This window comes from Cebus imitator, unplaced genomic scaffold (assembly GCF_001604975.1).
Source record: "Cebus imitator isolate Cc_AM_T3 unplaced genomic scaffold, Cebus_imitator-1.0 Scaffold227, whole genome shotgun sequence".
Classification (NCBI taxonomy): Eukaryota; Metazoa; Chordata; class Mammalia; order Primates; family Cebidae; genus Cebus; species Cebus imitator.
In genome coordinates this window covers 2896944-2916378 of record NW_016107542.1, presented here as the reverse complement: position 1 = coordinate 2916378, position 19435 = coordinate 2896944, and the positions used below count along the sequence as shown (strand labels likewise).

The 19435-nt window shown below is 39.4% G+C and overlaps 1 protein-coding gene across 1 annotated transcript in view; it reads right to left on the bottom strand.

Moving 5' to 3' along the window:
• SLC1A1 (solute carrier family 1 member 1) overlaps positions 1-19435 on the bottom strand; it is an 86211-nt gene that overhangs the window by 40401 nt on the left and 26375 nt on the right. The window lies entirely within an intron of this gene.

Here is a 19435-nt window from a genome sequence, read left to right as displayed (position 1 = left end):
TCTTTTTTGTAGAGATAGGGTTTTATCATGTTGCCCAGGCTGATCTTAAACTCCTGGCCTCAAGTGATCCACCTACCTCAACATTCCAAAGTGCTGGGATTATAGATATGAACCACCACTATTGGCTATTTTACATATTTTATAGTTTACATATCAGTTTGTATTTTTCTTATATTTTTTATTATAAGTACTTTTTATGGTATATTTGTATATTCTTTCCTGTTTATGCAACTTTTATTTTAAGAGGACTATATCCTCTTGATTTGATACATTTACCATATTATCAAATGACTGTTCTATAATGTTTTACATTCTTTTCAGTTACTTCTAGATAATGATATGTTCAAATTTATCTGATTAAAAGGCTTTTTACAAAGTTTCTGATCTTGAGTACCTTGTACACGAAGACTTATAATTATGTGAGTGTAGGGATGTGTTTACTATTAAGAAATGTTAACATTCTCTGAAAGCCTTCCCTTAACAAGATGCCCATATTGAAATTCTGCAGTTATATGGATAACACAATTTAATGACTTTGATAACTAAAAATCACAAAGTTTTAATTTCTTCTTTATTCTCTTCCAAATATTTCTAATAGCATCTAACTGCTTTACCCTTTCCTTCTCCCAATACACACACCCACATTTTATTATTATTATACTTTAAGTTCTGGGGTACATGTGCAGAATGTGCAGGTTTGTTACATAGGAATACATGTACCATGGTGGTTTGCGGCATCCATCAGCCCATCATCTACATTGGGTATTTCTCCTAATGTTATCCCTCCCCTCACCCTGCATCACCCAACAGGCCCTGGTGTGTGATGCTTCCCTCCCTGTGTCCATGTGTTCTCATTGTTCAGTGCCCACTTATGAGTGAGAACATATGGTGTTTGGTTTTCTGTTCTTGTGTCAGTTTGCTGAGAATGATGGTTTCTGGCGTCATCCATGTCCCTGCAAAGAACATGAACTCATCCTTTTTATGGCTGTATAGTATTCCATGGTGTATATGTGCCACATTTTCTTTATCCAGTCTATCATTGATGGGCATTTGGCTTGTTTCCAAGTCTTTGCTATTGTGAACAGTGCTGCAGTAAACATACATGTGAATGTGTCTTTGTAATAGAATGATTTATAATCCTTTGTGTATATACCCAGTAATGAAATTGCTGGGTCAAATGATATTTCTAGTTCTAAATCCTTAAGAAATCACCACACTGTCTTCCACAATGGTTGAACTAATTTACACTCCCACCAGCAGTGTAAAAGCATTCCTATTTCTCCACATGCTCTCCAGCATCTGTTGTCTCCTGATTTTTTAATGATTGCCATTCTAACTGGTGTGAGATGGTATCTCGTTGTGGTTTTGAATTGCATTTCTCTAGTGACCAGTGATGATGACCATTTTTTCATGTGTTTATATGTTTCTTGGCTGCATAAATGTCTCCTTTTGAGAAGTGTTTGTTCATTTCCTTTGCCCAATTTTTGATTTTTTTTTTCTTGTAAATTTAAGTTCTTTGTAGATTTTGGATATTAGCCCTTTGTCAGATAAGTAGATTGCAAAAAAATTTGTTTCCCATTCTGTTGGTTGCCAGTTCACTTTAATGATAGTTTCTTTTGCTGTGCAGAAGCTCTTTAGTTTAATTAGATCCCATTTGTCTATTTTGGGTTTTGTTGCCATTGTTTATGGTATTTTAGTCATGAAGTCCTTGCTCATGCCTGTGTTCTGATTGGTATTGCCTAGGTTTTCTTCTGGGGTTTTTGTGGTGTTAGGTCTTATGTTTAAATCTTTAATCTATCTGGCGTTAATTTTTGTATAAGATGTTTAAGGAAGGGATCCAGTTTCAGCTTTCTGCATATGGCTAGCCAGTTTTCCCAACACCATTTATTAAATATGGAATCCTTTACCCGTTGCTTGTTTTTGTCAGGTTTGTCAAAGATTGAATGGTTGTAGATGATACACCTGTATTTTAGGGCAAAAAATAAATAGGATGACTTTTGCATCTTTTTCCTTCATCAGCCTCTGATGGATGTTATGATACTTGGAAGTAAAATGACTAAATGGCAGAAAGATTCAAGGAGGATATCACTGGATATGTGAATCTACAAACTCAAGTAATTAGTTTGTGAATACCAAGAGTTGTTTGGGCACAGTTTATAGAGCAATAAAATGATATGTGAATTATAATCAGTACTAGAATTTTCATTTAAATTCAGGCATCCTTACCATGCCCACTAGTAGACCGAACAGATGAACCTCACAAGATGCATTTTATGTACTAACCTTATTCTTAGCTTAATTTTATTTCCCTAAATATTCTACCTTCGTCTTGATCTCTATTTTGTGCACACACTACTGTAGGCATTTCTGGTGATTCAGTAGTGTTTACACACTACTGCATTGTGAATACAGAATTTTAAAATATTTTGGAACAAACATATACACATAAACATTTCCCAAATTGTACCTAAGACAAAGATGAAACAAAACTCTATTGTCAATGCTATTCTGTTTCTATTTTACAACCCTAGTGTTAGCAACTCTTGAATGGATAAGAACACCAATAATTCAAAATATTTTAAGTAAATCTAAAAAGCACAATGTGCTCACTTCCTGCTTTATAAACTGCCTGTGTTCAGCTGTTCTAGATGAACATACCTATATTATGCTCTAAGGATGCTCCGTAATTCTCAGGACTTTTAAAAAACAAACATTCTCTCTGACACTATTCAAGTTGCTTCAAGTAAATTTTTGGCTTGTATGTCAAAGAAAGCTCAGTAAGTAGAAAATAAAGATGTGTCTGTGTTCAAAAACTAGACACAAAAGGACTCTGTTGAGTAGCAAAAGAAGCCCATGTGCTGCAATCTCAGGGCTTATATTACTAATGATTAACTTTGCCTCTAATTATCCCTATACTAAATTAATGTAGGGTTGTTAGAAAGATATGTACTTGCTATTTTTCAGCCTTCAGCCAGATACAGGATTTTTTTAAAGGGAGAAATAAAAGAGTTGCCAGGTACAGTAGTTTGAAAGCAATCAACGTTGACATGCACCCTAAGTAGGTTACTGTATTTGGCAATTACAACTTTCTATCAAGCTTGTTCTTGAACTTGAGTGCCACAAATTGTACTCCAATCTTTCTTATTTTCTTTTTCCTTCTTTCTCTTTCTTTTAATTTTTCCTTCCCTCCCTTCCTTTCCTTTCCTTTTCCTTCCTTCCTTCCTTCCAAAGAACAGAACTACCAATCTAGTGCTGGCAATGAAGTTGAGAGAGTCAGCAATGTCACCCTCTGACCCTCAAGTACAAGAAATGGCCAGTGAATGACCTCACCTAGGCGTTATGCCTTGTAAATTGTTGTGCTTTATCTTGGTCTCAAGCAAGTTTGGAAACAGCAGATTTGGGACAAGGAAAATCACCAGAAGATTTTCCAGATCCCAAAAGGAGGTCAGAGTCTCATAGGGCATAACCTTTCCTTACCCATTAACAGAGTCAGAACCTTGGGCTGGTGTAAGGATTACGGAGAGGTCCCCAAAGTCAAAGGCTGCTAGGAAGAACTGCCCTTCTGGGAGTATGCAGGCCAGGCCCACGTGGTAGGGCCACTCTCAGAACTAAGAAAGGTGAAGATTGCGAAAATAAGTAATTTAAAATATCAGCTGTTGAAACTTTATTTTAAGCCTTAACGGAATGTGATTATGGAACCTGAGTGAATAAATAGACAGCTGTAACGTTTGTTTATCTGATTATAGAGTAGCCTTTTCCTTACCTACATTGTTTTGTAAAATGTTGTAAATGACTAAAGGGTGCCAGGGAAGACCTCTTCCCTCTAAGTGTGGATCTTCATTATAGATTAACCTCCCTGTTTCCTCTTTCACACAAAGGCTTCATGATTATCACACTGTCTAGGATGGAATGTTAAATACTCACTTTTAAATTGGAAAGGAAATGAAAAGCTGTATGGAAAAGAAAACAAACTACTGTAATTAAATTGTTACACATAAACCAGCCTTGTATAGAAAATATTATAATCCTACTAAACTTCTTTGTTTGCTATACATAAGCAAGTATTTAACTTTTAACTTTGAAGCACTGACCCCATTTCTCTGGGGTCCATGTTTCTTGGATGGCCATTCCCAGCTTTTCACCCAAATAAATTCTTTAAAACTGGATTCAGATCCTTTTGATTATTTCAGGTTGACAAGATCAACAGTTTCCCTGAATTATATAGCAGGAAGGACTTCAGTAGGGCCAATAAGGAATTCCCAAAGGTAAACTAAGTACTTGGACCCCTGAAGCCTCAGCAATGGATGCAGGACACCATTCTTGGGCTTCCATCCTGCCATAAGGCAAGGTGATCCCAAGCAGATGCTTGGAAAGCTTGAGAAGGACACTGGTATTAGACAAGCAGGCTCAAGTCTGGTTCTCCCAATTGTGAGGTTTGGAACCTGGGCTATAACTTTAACTTCTCCTATTGTCAAGGGTTAGATGAGCTGCCTTCAGAAGTCCCTTCTAATGCCTCTAATCACCTCTAAGCCTTAATGTCCTCAACTTTACAATGAGATTACATTATCTCATATCTCATTTTCAAGAAAGCTGTCTGTGCTTTTGAAGCAGGAAATTTCCCTGACACCTTTGCAGGTAGGAACTGGAGTGCTAGATATAGCTGGCCACTTTGACACTGGCAGGGGCAAACTCCACTTACTTGGACCCATTGCACTTCACCTCTTGCAGGAGGCAGTACGCAGGTGAGCAGGTGCAGGAGCCGGGGCGAGTGCTTTTGGGCACTGGCTGAAGTGAACTCCCTGCAGAGTCCTGAGGCAGCGAGGGCATGCCCACTACCCCTGAAGCCCCAGAGGGCATGTGTTTCAGTCAGTGCTCTTTTAGCTTTTGCCATCCATGGATGGCTCACATGTTAACAGTTCCATGGGCCCTCTGCCTTTTCACATGAGTTGCTCTCCACCGAGAGTAGAGGGTCAGTGTGACAGGCGTTAGCATCCTCACTCACAGCACCCAAGCACTTGTTCGGTGTTCAGGAAAAATCAGGTTACACGAACGAATTGAACGGTGGTGAATATGGAGGATTTTATTGCTAATGATGAAAGTAGCTCTCAATGGGAAGGGGAGCTGAAAAAGGGATGGAGCGGGAAGATAATCTTCCCCTAGAGTCCAGCCATCCCTGGCCAGACTCCTCCGTGAGGCAGTGTTGTCAAGCCATCCCTCTGAAGTCAAGCTGCTTCTCTCTACTGTCCAGCTGCTTCTCCTCTTCTCCTCTCTCTGCTGTTGAAGCCTAGAGTTTTTATGGGCACAGGATGGCGGGTGGGTGGGCCATGGGTGGTCTTGGAAAAGGCAACATTCCAGCAAGAAAACAATAATGCATGTTCTCACTTTGGGCTGTGGATCCAGGCTTCAGAGTGAGGCCCTTGCTGGTGACTGCCCTCTTCTGCCCAGAATTTCTCTGCCTCCTTGCCCCTATCACTTTCTCCAGCTTTTATGCTAAATATAAGTAAGTTGGTAAAACACAAAGAAAGAAACATAGGAGGAAAACAGCCAAGATCTCAGCTAGGGATTCTTTAAGTTCAAAGATGAAAGTTTAAAACAGAAGATGTACAGAATGTCATTTCTTCCATATTGTCTCAAAAAACAACTGCCAGTCCACAGCCTCGTCTCAGAGGTTCTGAGGTGATTTCCTTTTTTGTTTCTAAGTTTATTTAAAAAAAATGCTTCTCAGAAAACAATACTGGAAATCAGAAAAGAACAAAAAAGTCACATATCATTACATCAGTCTCTCTCTCCCTCTCTCATTATTTCCAGGTCCTAACCAGTCCTTGTACTTATGCACACACATGTTTTCCAGTTATAAAATTCACCCGAGAATAGTAGTTGAACTGCATTTGACTAAGATCTATGAAAACAGCATTGTTTTTCTTTTGGGGTATTTGCAGAAAAGAGATAAAAATCATACATGGTTTTTAAAATGAAAGCCATAGAGTAGTTCTCTGGTACAAAAATTAATTGTGACTTGATTAAATAAGAATTACTGGCAAAGGAAAAGATATTTTTAATTACTGCCGAAACAGCCATCTCATCATGCTAGGCACTACATTAAGCAAATAAATTATGTGCCTTTTTGCCCTTTGGGAGCTAATCAAAGATGAACATTGATATGAGTTAATAAGTATATAATGAACACTTATTGACAAATGACTACATGCATTCGGTGGATAAACAGAAAGATAGTTTCTCCATCCTGTCCTTATGCTGTAATATCTGTACCTCCTTCTCATCTCTTTTTGCATTCCTAAAGAGCTGACTAGCTCCACCAATACAGGCTCTTCACAGGAATTCTGGCTCAAAACACAGATGCCAGAGTCTGTAAAGCTTTTATTTTTTGTTTTCAAATCCTTTAAATAAAGTATTTACTATACTGGCAATATATTGTCACAGCTCTACCTGAAATAAAAATAAGTGCAAAAACTCATCCACAAACACGCCAACTCTAATATATGCAAGGTTGAATTGTTTCTACTTTTCCTTATACTATTGCAGCTGTGAAAGGAAAATAAATCTTGGCGCCCCAAAATCACTAAGCTAAAGGGAAAAGTCAAGCTGGCAACTGCTGAGGGCAAACCTGCCTCTCATTTTATTCAAAGTCATCCCTCTGCTCACAGAGATAATCGCATATCTCTGATTATTGCAATATCTGATTGCCTCCTTTGGAAAGGCTAATCAGAATCTCAGAAGAATGCAACCATTTGTCTCCTACCTAACTGTGACCTGTAAGCTCCCTCCCTGCCTCAAGTTGTCCCACCTTTTCTGGGCTGAACTAATGTAAATCTTACATACACTGATGTCTCATATCTCCCTAAAATGTTTAAAGCCCAGCTGTGCCCTGACCACCTTGGGCACATGTCCTCAGGACCTCCTGAGGCAAAATAAACTTCCTAAATTAACTGAGACCTGTCTTAGATATAGTGAACACATACTATATGTCAGGCCTTGTACTAAACATTTCAAGTGAATTATCTCTTGTATATTGTCTCTTATAATTTTAAACATTATTTAAAATCTGTATTCTGAAATATCTCATAATTTTTATTAGCTATATATAGAGTTTTTTGTATGCTTTTATTGAGATCAAATTCATTGAACATAAAATTTACCATTTTAAAGTATATAATTCCATGGTTTTTAACATACAATGTTGTACAACTGCCACCAATGTCTAGTTCCAGTATTTCTATCACCCCTCAAAAATTCCATACCTGTTAGTCATTTCCACTTCCCCTTACCCCCAAGGGCTCCTGGTAACCACTAATCTACTTTTCTGTCTCTATGGATTTGCCAAATCTGGCATTTCATATAAATGTGATCATATAAGATGCAGTCATTTATATCTGGCTTCTTTCACTTAGCATGTTTTCAAGGTACATCTATGTTGTAGCTTATGATTTTTTTAAAGGTACTTTTCATTTAATATTACATCATAAGCATTTCCCCCACATTAAACATCTTCATCTTTTAAAAACACTGAGTAATACTACTTTGGCTGTTTAGATAGACTTGCCTCTTGACTATCAGCCAACCATTAAATATTCCAATCCTTGTCAATTTTGCTGAATATTGCTGACTTTTTCTAGCAACCAAATAGGCAAGCACTTTGAATAAACTGGATCTACTTGTAGTAGTATTAATATATCTCAAAAACACAAAGAAAACAATTTCAGAAATACAAAGCAAGTTGCAAGACAGTACATCCAGGCTGATACCGTGTGAGTTAAATTTTCAGGCACAAACAGCATAAGACCTTTTGATGGATAGAAACGTGTAGTAGATTTATAAAGGCATGGACTAAAAGTAGGCTCAAATTAGTGATTATCTCTGAGGAGGGAAAGAGAGGATGGAATTGGGGAGGATACAATGAACTCTCAACCATAATGATTTCTTTGAAAAAAAAAAAAGATCCGTGGAGGATTTGTTCAGTCTGTATGGTGGGTGTAGATATGTTTTATGGTTTTTTACTTTTCATTGAAACATTTCAAAAGAATACTCTTTCAAAGAATCAATAATTCAGATTCTGTACACTGAATAGAATTCTAACAAAATCACAATTAAGAAATAAAGTTAATGCCAGTGTTGCATGAGGTTTTTACTCATGTGGTTTGGTTGTGGGAAGGGATCCACAGTAGATGTGGTAGTCAGTTCTGAGACAGTACTCAAGATTCCTACCTCTTGGCAAACATACCCTGCGTGTTCCCCTTCCTTTAAGTGTAGATATCATGGGATTTCATATTTGTGATTAGATTTAGTTCTTTGGCAAAGGTAGAGAGATTTTTGCAAATGTAATTAAAGTCCCTAATCAATTATTTATTCCTTACCCTTTCCAATATGCTCATTTTAAGATGGATAATGGAGTCAGTAAATATTAAAATTGAGAGTTCCACAATATATAGGAATGATATTGCTACATCAAGCACTCATTATATTAATGCAATCATTGCTTTTCAAAGTACTCCCATGTAAGCATGTAGAATAAATCATCCAACAATCATTTACAGATCACCTAATTTATGCAATGTATTGGCCAATAGGGAAATATAGATTAATGTATAAACAAAGGGCCTTTAATGTACACAGTGAAATAAGGCATGTTAAATCACATGAGGCATTTTTGAAGAAAGGAATTCAGCAGCAACCCTTCAGACTCTCTGAGGAGAGACTGTGTTCAAATCTTGGCCTCACCACTTAATTAGCTCTGTTATCTTGGACAAAATACTTACCCTCTAGCCCGTGCCTCTGTTTCCTCATCTATAACAATGGGAATAACAAAATGTCAACCTCATAGAGTCATTAGGAGGTTTAAAATGAGAGTATATGTAAAGTACTTAGAATAAAAAATACCTGGCTCACACTGTAAGCACAGCTATTAAATGTTAGCTATTATTACAGGCTATATACTCTTTATAGATTTTCTCATGAAATGTTCAAAAGAGTTTTAGCTCTGACAGATAAGTCATGGTTACAGAGATAAAGAGCAGCAGAGTCAGAAGTTGAGGAGAGAAATTGATGTTAAATATATTTGGTATGACCAAATTTATAAAATTCTTCCCTCAGTCATATTTATTGTGCTAGAGAAATATTTACTTTTGTTCTATAAATTAAAAACTTCAGAATTAAAATTATGATATATAAAGGATTCATGAAATGAATATAATATAATGTTTGTTAATGTTTTTACCACTTGATATCACCAAAATAAAGGTCTCAGGGTCTTAGTGGTACTAGAACAAATGGCATTTGAAAAAAAAAAAAAAAAAAGAAGGAAAAGGCATTTGGTATCTTCTGAAATAATTTCCAATGTGACTCAATAACTTAATTAAATTCTGCTAATATTTACTATGTCCAAGGACTTGTTTTAGGTCTGGGGTGGGAATCAAGATATAAAAATGGATGATGTAAGACCATCTAATGAGGGCTAATCATAGATGCAACTCAGCACAGGCAGGAGTCAGAGTGAGATACTGAACAATGGAAGGTGGAAGTATTGAGCTGTGAGAAGACAGGGAGGGTGAGGAGAAGGAAGGGGGAGGGCTGGGGAAGGCTTGAGCATAAACACAAATAGGTACCTATCTCAGGATTTCTGTGGAATTGTTTATAAGTGCTTCAGGGAAATACTAGTTGATCAAGAGATTGTTTTTCTTCGTCCAGTAATGAAAGGAAGATGCAGCTAGTACTAGGATGGTGATAGGGTCTGGCTGTGTCCCCACCCAAATCTCATCTTGCATTGTAATCCCCACGTGTCAAGAGAGGGACCTGGTGGGAGGTGATTGGTTCATGGAGTTGGAATGAGTTGTCACGAGATCTGATGGTTTTATGAGGGTATGAAAGTTCCTCCTTCACACGCTCACACTGTCTCCTGCTGCCTTGCGAAAAAGGTGCCTGCTTCCCCTTTTGCCATGATTGTAAGTTTCCTGAGGCCTCCCCAGCCATGCAGAACTGTGAGTCAATTAAACCTCTTGCCTTTATAAATTACCCAGTCATGGGTATTTCTTTATAGCAGTGTGAGAACAGACTAATAAGGATGGCATCAAGAGTAAACCAGGTGAAATCCATGGAAGACGTGAGAAGAAAGAGGAAGACTGACTCAAACAGATATTAGACTGAATAACCATGTGAGATGTGCAGGGATAGAGAGAATATAATGTAAATTTAAGCTTCTTATACTCTGATGTGCCATGCATCACCTTGGGGTCTTGTTAAAAGGCAGATTCAGATTCATTAGGACTGTGCTTAGAATAGCAAAGAAGGAAATGAGCCTAGCAAGGGCATCCATAAGACCTTGCCACCAATAGCAGCACTCACTTTGAAGAGCATAAAGGTGCTGCTGCAAGCCTCAAGCAACTGGACACTAACGTTTGGTTCAACCATCATGCAAACAAGTAGGGCTGCACCCTTTGTAAAGGTCCTGAATAAATAACTGTCTTTGCTGACTTTCTCTCCCACTTAGTTGCCACCTTAAACTGCACTTCCTCCTTCCCTCTGCTGCCTCAGTGTGGGGCTCCAGGACTTCCATAAAGTATGTGGGTATAAAGTCACAGTTGAGCCTAAATGAGGGAAAATGACACTAGCCAGCCATTATAAAGCTTCTAACCATACCATCTCAAACAGCAAACTCATCATGATGAGAAGAAATGCGCTGCAAATATTCTTCCTGGATGATGATGGGGGTTCGTCTGCCCCAGAATTCTTCTTTAAGACCAATTCTGAAGCAAAAACAAGGTCTCCATTCTGCCATGGATAAAAATGTGATAAACCCACACGCTTCTTCCATGACATGTATCTTTGGCCACCAAGGCGCTTTCTACTATACCAGATGTAACCACAGCTTTCCTTGAGGTGGCAGAGAGGATTAATGCATGGCCTCAACAGTAACACCCTCTCCAAACAAAGTGCTTCCTTCTCACCCCAAACTCCATTTTTGAGCTTAAATCCTGATAAGCTTCCAAATACTTAGGAGTAAGTAGGAGGTAGGACCTGGTAGAGACAACCAAGTTTTACAATGTGGCAGAAAGTTAACTGTCTTGAAAAATGTTGCTTTGCAATTTATTTAAAAAAGAGAAATGTGCAAATTATATATCTAATAAGGGTCTAGAATGCATAAAGAATTCTGACAAATCAACAATAAAAAGACAACCAAATTAAAAAAAATAGACAAAGGATTTAAATAGACATTTCTCCAAGGAAGATATACAAATGAACAATAAGCATATAAAAAGATGTCCAACATTTATTAGTCATTATGGAAATATAAATCAAAACCACAAAAGATGTCACGTTATACTCATTAGAATGGGTATTTTAAAAAAACACAAAAAAGAGAAAATGATATATGTTGGTGGAGATGTGGAGAAATTGGAATCCTTTTGCCTTTTTGGTGAGAATGTAAAATGGTGTACCCTCTGTGGAAGACTGGCAGTTTCTCAAAAATTAAACACAGAGTTACCATATGATCCAGCAATTCCATGCCTAGGTATATGCCCTCTGGAATTGAAAACATGTCCTTACACAAAAACTGCACAAGAAATGTTCAGAACAACATTATTCATAATAGCCAAAAGTGAAAACAATCTAAATTCCCAACTTATTATTGGATAAACAAAATATTGTATCTCTATCTAATGGAATATTATTCAGCCATAAAAAGGAATGAAGCACTGCTGCATGCTATGGTATAGATGAACCTTGAAAACACTATACCAAGTAAAAGAATTCAGTCACAATAGGCCATGTATTGTATGATTCCATTTATATGAAATGTCCAGAACAGGCAAATCTAGAAGCAGAAAGCAGATGAGCCAAACTGATTTTTAAAACGGGAAAAAAAGAAAAGTGTAGAATAATAATATTAAATGTGATTCATTTAATTTTGATTGGTAATTTGATGGCTTTTTTATGACGTGGGAAAGCTGATGACATCACAGTGAAACTTTTTTTTTCCCCTTTAATCATCATACTAATAGCACAAAGATTGCCAAAGATGTGACATTTTGCTCAAACTTCCACTTGGCAGGGTGCGTGTGAGCTTATCAGATCTGAAAGTCTCACCATCTGGAAATAACAATTTGAAAACCTAAATGAAGCCAGACATGTTTATTAACAGCTCAAAAGAAGATGATCAATTTAAAGAAAAGCTGTGATTGCAGATTGTGGAACATAGCCTGTAAAGGAGATGCTTAAGAGCTTAATTTTCAGTTACAGTGTCTAAAGATAAATCAAAACAGACAACAGAAAACCAGGATTATTTTGAGAACAGTGTGATCTGAAAATCCCTGCAGGAAAAGTAAAATAAAAACTAATGGCCTAGAAAAAAATCAGCTATCATTAATCAATGACTTGCATACCTGTGCATAAAACCATTTGCTAAGCTCTGTGGAAGATGTGGTCCTGGTCCCCATGCGGTTTATAATCAAGGTGAAGATGTAAGACATAGCAGAAATTTCCATGAGTCACCTAGATCTGGAGTTGGATATGTTCTACCAGTAACCAGCAGTACGATCTTATATAAGTTACTGAATCCCTCTAAGCCTCTATATCCTCATCAGTTAAAGAGAAATAAGAAGAGCACCTGTCATATGGCTGCTGTGAGCATTAAGTGAAATAATGAATTCATAGCACTTAGCCCTGCCCTTGGCCTGCGGGAAGGCTCAATAAATGTCTATGATTGAATAACAACAACAGATAATAATAACAGCACAAGTAGAACGAGAAAGCTTTCAAAACTAACTTATGGCCTGGTGTAAGTAAAAACCAAGCAGGATCAGATAATGCAAAGAGGAGTCAAGAATCTGCATTCCATTTCCATTTCCACCATATATATATTTAGCTATGTCATTTAATCCTCTTGCTTTTTGATTGCTTTATCTAAAAACTTCAGTGAGGGTATCTTGAAAATGTTGGGAGAACCAAAGGAGAAAATGTACATAGGAAACACTGTGTGATCGAAACCAATGTCATGCATTATTCTTATTTTAGAATGTATTTATTATTCTTATTTTTTTCCATTACATTGAAGACCACTCAAATTATACAGGTATTTATGGTATAAAATTTAGAGGCCTAAAGACACACTCCCAGTGGAGGATTGAACAGAAACTTCTCTTTAAAGCAAACAGAAACCAAAGATTTATTTCGGCTCAGTTTGTAGCTGTCTAATAAACAGTCCTGCTAGTTTGCAGGACTTATTAGTTTATAAGCAGGTCTGCAAACACCAGTCTTATAAATATAGCTGAAAGGAGTTGGAGAGCCCTAAGGCAGATAGACTGGTGGAAAAACATGACATGGTTAGACACAACTGGGCCCAAACCATTCATCATTTATTTTCTCTGTACCATTAGTTTTGGGACAGAGCATAAATGACAGCCTCTATGTGCCTTAATTTTGCCATAAGTCAAGAAGGAATGATGCCTGACTCAGACTCAGGGTGAGTATTAAATGCAATAAATCATAAAGTGAGAAAATTCTCTTCTTTCTTTCTTCCTTCCCTGTCACTTCTGCCTCTCCCCTTGGGGAGTGGAGCCATCAGTGCTGATAGGTGGTAGAGGCAGCAGAGTGACCTGATATTTTTCACTCTACTCTGATGGACTGAATGGGACTGATGGCTTCTCCATCTGAAAGAAGCTACAGATACTGCATTGACAGGCAGCCGGAGTTGGAATAAGGCATGAGGCTTCCATCACCACAGATTCTAAACAAATGAAAGATGTCTGCAGAGGGAGAGCACAAAGATATTTAAAAACCATGCTGCAGGCTGGGTGCAGTGGCTCAAGTGTATAATCCCAATTATTCGGGAAGCTGAAGTGGGAAGATCGCTTGAGCCCAGGCTGTTGAGGCTTCTGTGAGCTGAGATCATGCCACTGCACTCCAGCCTGGGCGACAGCGAGATCCTGTCTCAAAAAAACAAAAACAAAAACAAAACATGCAGTAGAACCTTTTCACCACTGAAGGAAATAATATCTCCATGGTCATCTGTCCTAAAATAAAAAAAAAGTAACAACTTAATTCATTTTTTTTTGAGACAGAGTATTGCTCTGTCACCCAGGCTGGAGTGCAGTGGTCTAATCTTGGCTCAGTGCAACCTCTGCCTCCTGGGTTCAGCGATTCTCCTGCCTCAGCTTCCCGAGTAGCTGGGATTACAGGCACCGGCCAACACGCTTGACTGACTCTTTTTTGTATGTTTAGTAGAGACAGAGTTTCGCCATGTTGGCCAGACTGGTCTTAAACTCCTGACCTCAAGGGATCCACCCACCTCAGCCTCCCAAAGTGCTGGGATTACAGGTGTGAGCCACCGTGCTCGGCCACAGCTTCATTCTTAAAGATAGAGTTGAAATACATTTCAACAATTTGCAGTTGACATCAAAGACTGAAAACGTCCAAGGCTACAGGGGTCAGGGCAGAAGTGAGGGAAGCAGGCCTGTGTGTCTGTGGTAGTCTTGATGTCTCTGCCCAAGCCCTGTCACATGAAAGTGAGGGTCCAGGGTACCCATGTCTTCTAAATTTTTAAAGAGAAACTAAAAATCTAGGTCTTTGTGTCAGACCACCCAATTTTAAAAATCTTTCCAAAAGCTTAAAAACAATTGTTAAATTCTGTGAGCTCACCCCAAATACCTCTGCAAGCCAACTTCCTCTTGGCTATTGTCTTTCATTCTGGTACACAATAAAAGAAGAGGGAAGGTGACCAGTGTTCAGCTGAAAGCAAATATCACAGCAATCAGGAAATGAGCACGAGGAACACACAAAGCCTCCCGTGGTCTTGAGTCAATCTTACAAATGTGTTCTGGGTGACTTCTTTGTGCCAGCACCATAGGTGGTGGTATGTTGTGAGGTCAAAGAGAGGACTCTGCTCCTGCCACTTGGAAATCATATTCTAGTAGGCAGGACAAAACGGAAGACAATAGAACAAGCTGGTCTGCAGGAACGGCCACCCCAAAGTTGTAGTTCAGAGCTACCCTTGAAATTCCCATTAGGTGGGATTAAGAAAGGAAGAATTTTAGATGAACCTTAGATGTGAGAGTAAGAAGGAATTCGCCAGGTGGGGACTATTGAGGAGGGTGGAGAGTGGAGAGAACACCTAAAGACAGAGGGGCAGGGGAAGAAGAAACTAACGTGTCAAGTGTCTATGGCCCAAACACCTTTATAATATATTATTTAATCATCTAACAAGCCTGTTATTTACAGATAAAGACACTAATGTGAGACAGGTTAGGAAACTTGTCCAATGTCACATGGCCAGCCTCAATATCCAGTTCTAATGGACACCAAAGTTCTGTTTCTTCCATAAAGAGGTGATAAGAGTGTGCTCAGTCAGCAGTTTGGCTAGTGCTTGAGGAGTGGTTTAGAGAACAAGCACTAGAAAATCACTGGGGGCACACCATGAAAGGCCTTGAATGCCAGGCAGAAGAATTGCTATTTCTCTGACCCTAAGTTCCCTTCCATATAACGGGTTCATTGTGAGGATTAAATGAGATAAACCGTGTGTTAAACTATAAAGTAATATACAAAGATTAGATATTAAAAATAATGAATAGCCATTGAACATGTTTGTATAAGGGCCAGCCTAGATTGGAGATAAGCCTGGTATGTGCAGAATGGGCTGTGCGCAGTGGCTCATGCCTGTAATCCCAGCACTTTGGGAGGCTGAGGCACGTGGATCATGAGGTCAGGAGTTCTAGACCAGCCTGGCCAAAGTGGTGAAACCCTTTTTCTACTAAAAATACAAAAATTAGCCAGGCATGGTGGCATGTGCCTGTAATCCTAGCTACTTGGGAGGCTGAGGCAGGAGAATTGCTTGAACCTGGGATGTGGAGGTGCAGTGAACTGAGATCACACCATTGTACTCCAGCTCTGGGCGACAGAGCAAGACTCCATCTGGGAAAAAATAAATTGTGTAGAATGGATTGGCATAGGGATATTAGGCAGTTGGGTGCTGTTTATAGGCAGGAAAGTAAAGCCCATAGAATTGCAAGATGAGAAGGAGCATATCAGGAGTGGGATAGATTGAAGGCAGGAGAAGAGTAAGAATCCCAGACCCATGATTTGGGTTGGGCAAAGGTTTGGTGAGATGATAAGGGTGGTTTATTTCAGACTTTGGGTAAAAGGGAGTACGAATCAGTTTGTTAATTCATCTTGTTTCCCAGAGAGAAGAAAAGATCAAGAGAAGCCGTTCTGGCTCTGCCACATCCCCACAGCCAGCCCTGTTTTATTTCAACTGTTTGCTCAAACTAAACCCAGCACAGTAGGGTGCAACCTGACAGGAGCCAGCTGGGGTGTATTGTGTTCTGTTGTTCAAATGTTCAGGCCCATTCTGGGTAAGTTCATGCTGGTGTCTCTTGGAGGGATGCCTAGGGTGAAGAGCTGAGCTCTGAAGTCAGACAAATCTGTTTTAGAACCTGGCTATTTCATAGATTGCAGGTCACTTCTTCTTTCCTTATGACAACTCACAAAAGAGGAACCAGGGAAGCTTCTGTACCAATGTGGCTCTCTAATAGGATCTGGAACTGAAGACTAATTACTTGGACGTGGCTTGAATTCAAAAGGACATTTTGAAGTGGTTGAAGAGGAGGAACTTTCCTAACAACTTGTTCAAAGACTCTTTTACTCCAGGGGACACAACTGACTGAAATAAGTGTAGAGGAGCTAGTGCCTTGTCCCACACTGGAAACACACAGGACAGAAGGCTCCATAACAGACCCTGGCCTTGGGAGGAATGTAGGAAGTCCTGACTCAGCAGCCAGCTGAGAAAGGTGGGAGAAGACCCTTGATTTGGGCAAGCAATGGTCCAGTCCTGCTGGAAAGATGACTCTTTTACCAAGCGAATCCTGAATCCCAGAGAAAGAAGTCTCAGACTACAGTAGTCTAGGAGTGAAACCAGATGGACATCTAGAGGAACTCATCCAGACTGGGAAAGCTCTTATCTCTCCCTCCTTTGACACTGTGCTCCACACCGATGTTGATGTTCACCAATGGTTTTGTCTTCCACCCTCTTCTAGGGCAGCACACTCTCCCACAGGGATTCCATCTGCTCCTATAGCTTCCATTTCCATCTATATCTTTGCCTCATTCTGTTTCCCAAGTGACAAACTCAATATACAATTATCTGCCAGGAATCTACCTGGATACCTGCATATGGGACCCAACAAGGGAAGAATAAACTTATCTATCCTCCCTTAAGAAAATCTCAGACTTTTCATCCTGGGCCCCCTGCTGGTTTAAAAATAAGACTATAGAATATTTGATAACTCCTTCCATCAGAAAATGGAGGCTCTGTCCCTGTCTCTTGAACCTGTGTTGGCTTTCGTGATCACCTTGATAGACAAAATGCAGCAATAATGAGGCTGTGTGGAGTCCAAAGATAGGTTAGAAGAAGCCAGCATCTGATGAGTTTTCTTGGGACACTCACTTTGAAGCCCTGAAGCATCATGTAAGAAGTCCAGCTACCTTGAAGCTGCTATGTTGGAGAGACAACATGGGAAAACCAGAGCAAGAGGAACGGTATTGGGGGTGAGGGGAGAGAGAGAGAGAGAGTCAGAGAGAGAAGGATACAGGAACCCCATCTGCTTGAATCTTGGCAGCCCAGGCAGAAGACAAGCCTTTAGATGATCCCAGCCCCAGCCACCAGCTCCCTGCAATCACATAAAAAGACCCTGAGTGAGAATTGTCTAGCTAAGCCCAGTCAGTCCTCAGAACTGTGAGCAATAATGATATGGTCATTGTTATTTTAAGCCACTAAATCTGGGGGTGATTTGTTATCAAGAAATAGATATTGGAGAGCTTGTACCAGACCCTGGGCTAAGCATAATTAACTCTGATCTTCTCAACAACTCTATGAAGTAGCTTCATTTTTAGGTGAGAAGCTGAGGCACAAGCAAATGAAATATCTTGTGTAAGACCCCACAGCAAATAACTGATAAAGCAGATACATTGAAGCAGTTTGGGAACATTCCAACTGACTCTGTGTTGCATGCCACATTCCAAGTTCTGCTGATTTTACTGGCCAGATGACTCTAATTCATCTCTTTCCCTTCTACCCTCACAGACACTGCCTTGGTTCAGGTCTGCTGCAGTTCTCACCAAGGCTACTTCATCAACTCCCTAAAACTCTTTCTGCATCCAATCGTCTCTGCCGATTTCATTCTGCATTCTAGGTCACAGCTATCTTTCCAGGATGCAAATCTGGCAGAGTCACTCTCCAGCTTAAAGCCCCTTCAGTGGTTCCCTAACACAGCGTGGCACGTGAACTCCATGACCCACCCTAGTCCCAGCCACAGCCCCAACCATGCCCACTGTATCAGTTCTGCCTTGTGTTCACGTCTTTGAGTCTTTATTTATTGCTCCCTCTGCTCTCTCATTTATCTAATTACCATTTCAGTGACTTCAAAACTCAGCTCAAGCATATTTGGAAAGCCCTCCCAACCTCCTCCATGACCCATGTGACATGTGTGTCCTCAAGCCAGACAACCAGGGAGGCTCTGGTTGGACCTGTGGATGTTATCTTAAGAAGGCAGTGAACCTTCCATGCCCAACAATACCCAAAACAATTAGGTCACATATCCTCAGTGGGAATTAGGGCAGCATCAAGCACTCAAGGTTTTGCTCTTTGCAGGGATGAGAACTCACTAGAAAACAGGAATTCCACACTGTTAAACACAGACCCCCCCTGCCCTTGCAAATGCTGGACATGTATCTACCAACTGACTTTTAAGGAGATGTATGTATGTGTGTGTACATGTGTTGATCATATAATAAAATTGACTTTTTTAGTGTACAGTTCTATGGTTAACATGTTAAAATTCTTATAACCACCATCAAAATTAGAATATAGAACTCCATCACACCAAAGAGCTCTCTCATGCTTTATCTTTGTAGCCACACCCTTTCTCCACTCCTAACCTCTAGCAACCACTAATCTGTTTTCCATCACTATGGTTTTGTCTTTCTGAGACTATCATGCAGATGGAGTCTATGTAAGTTTTGAGACTGGTTTCTTTCACTGAGTATAATACCTCTCAGATTCATCTGAGTTTCGTGCATGTCGATGGTATGTTCCTTTCTCCTGCTGAATGGATCAAATTTTATGGATAAACTATAGTTGGTTTATTTACTTATTGAAGAATATTTGGGTTGTTTCCTGTTTTGATTGATTATGCCTAGTGCTGCTATAACATTCATGTACAGGCTTTTGTGTGAACATGTTTTCTTCTCTCTAGGACCTGTATGTAGGAGTGGGACTGCTGGGTTATATCATAAAGCTATATTTAAGGTCGTAAGAAAGTGCCAAACTGTTTTTCAGAGTGGCTATACCATTTTACATTCCCATCAGCAATGTTTAATAGTACCAGTTGCTCCACATCCTCATCAGCACTTGGTGGTGGTGGTGGTGGCTTTT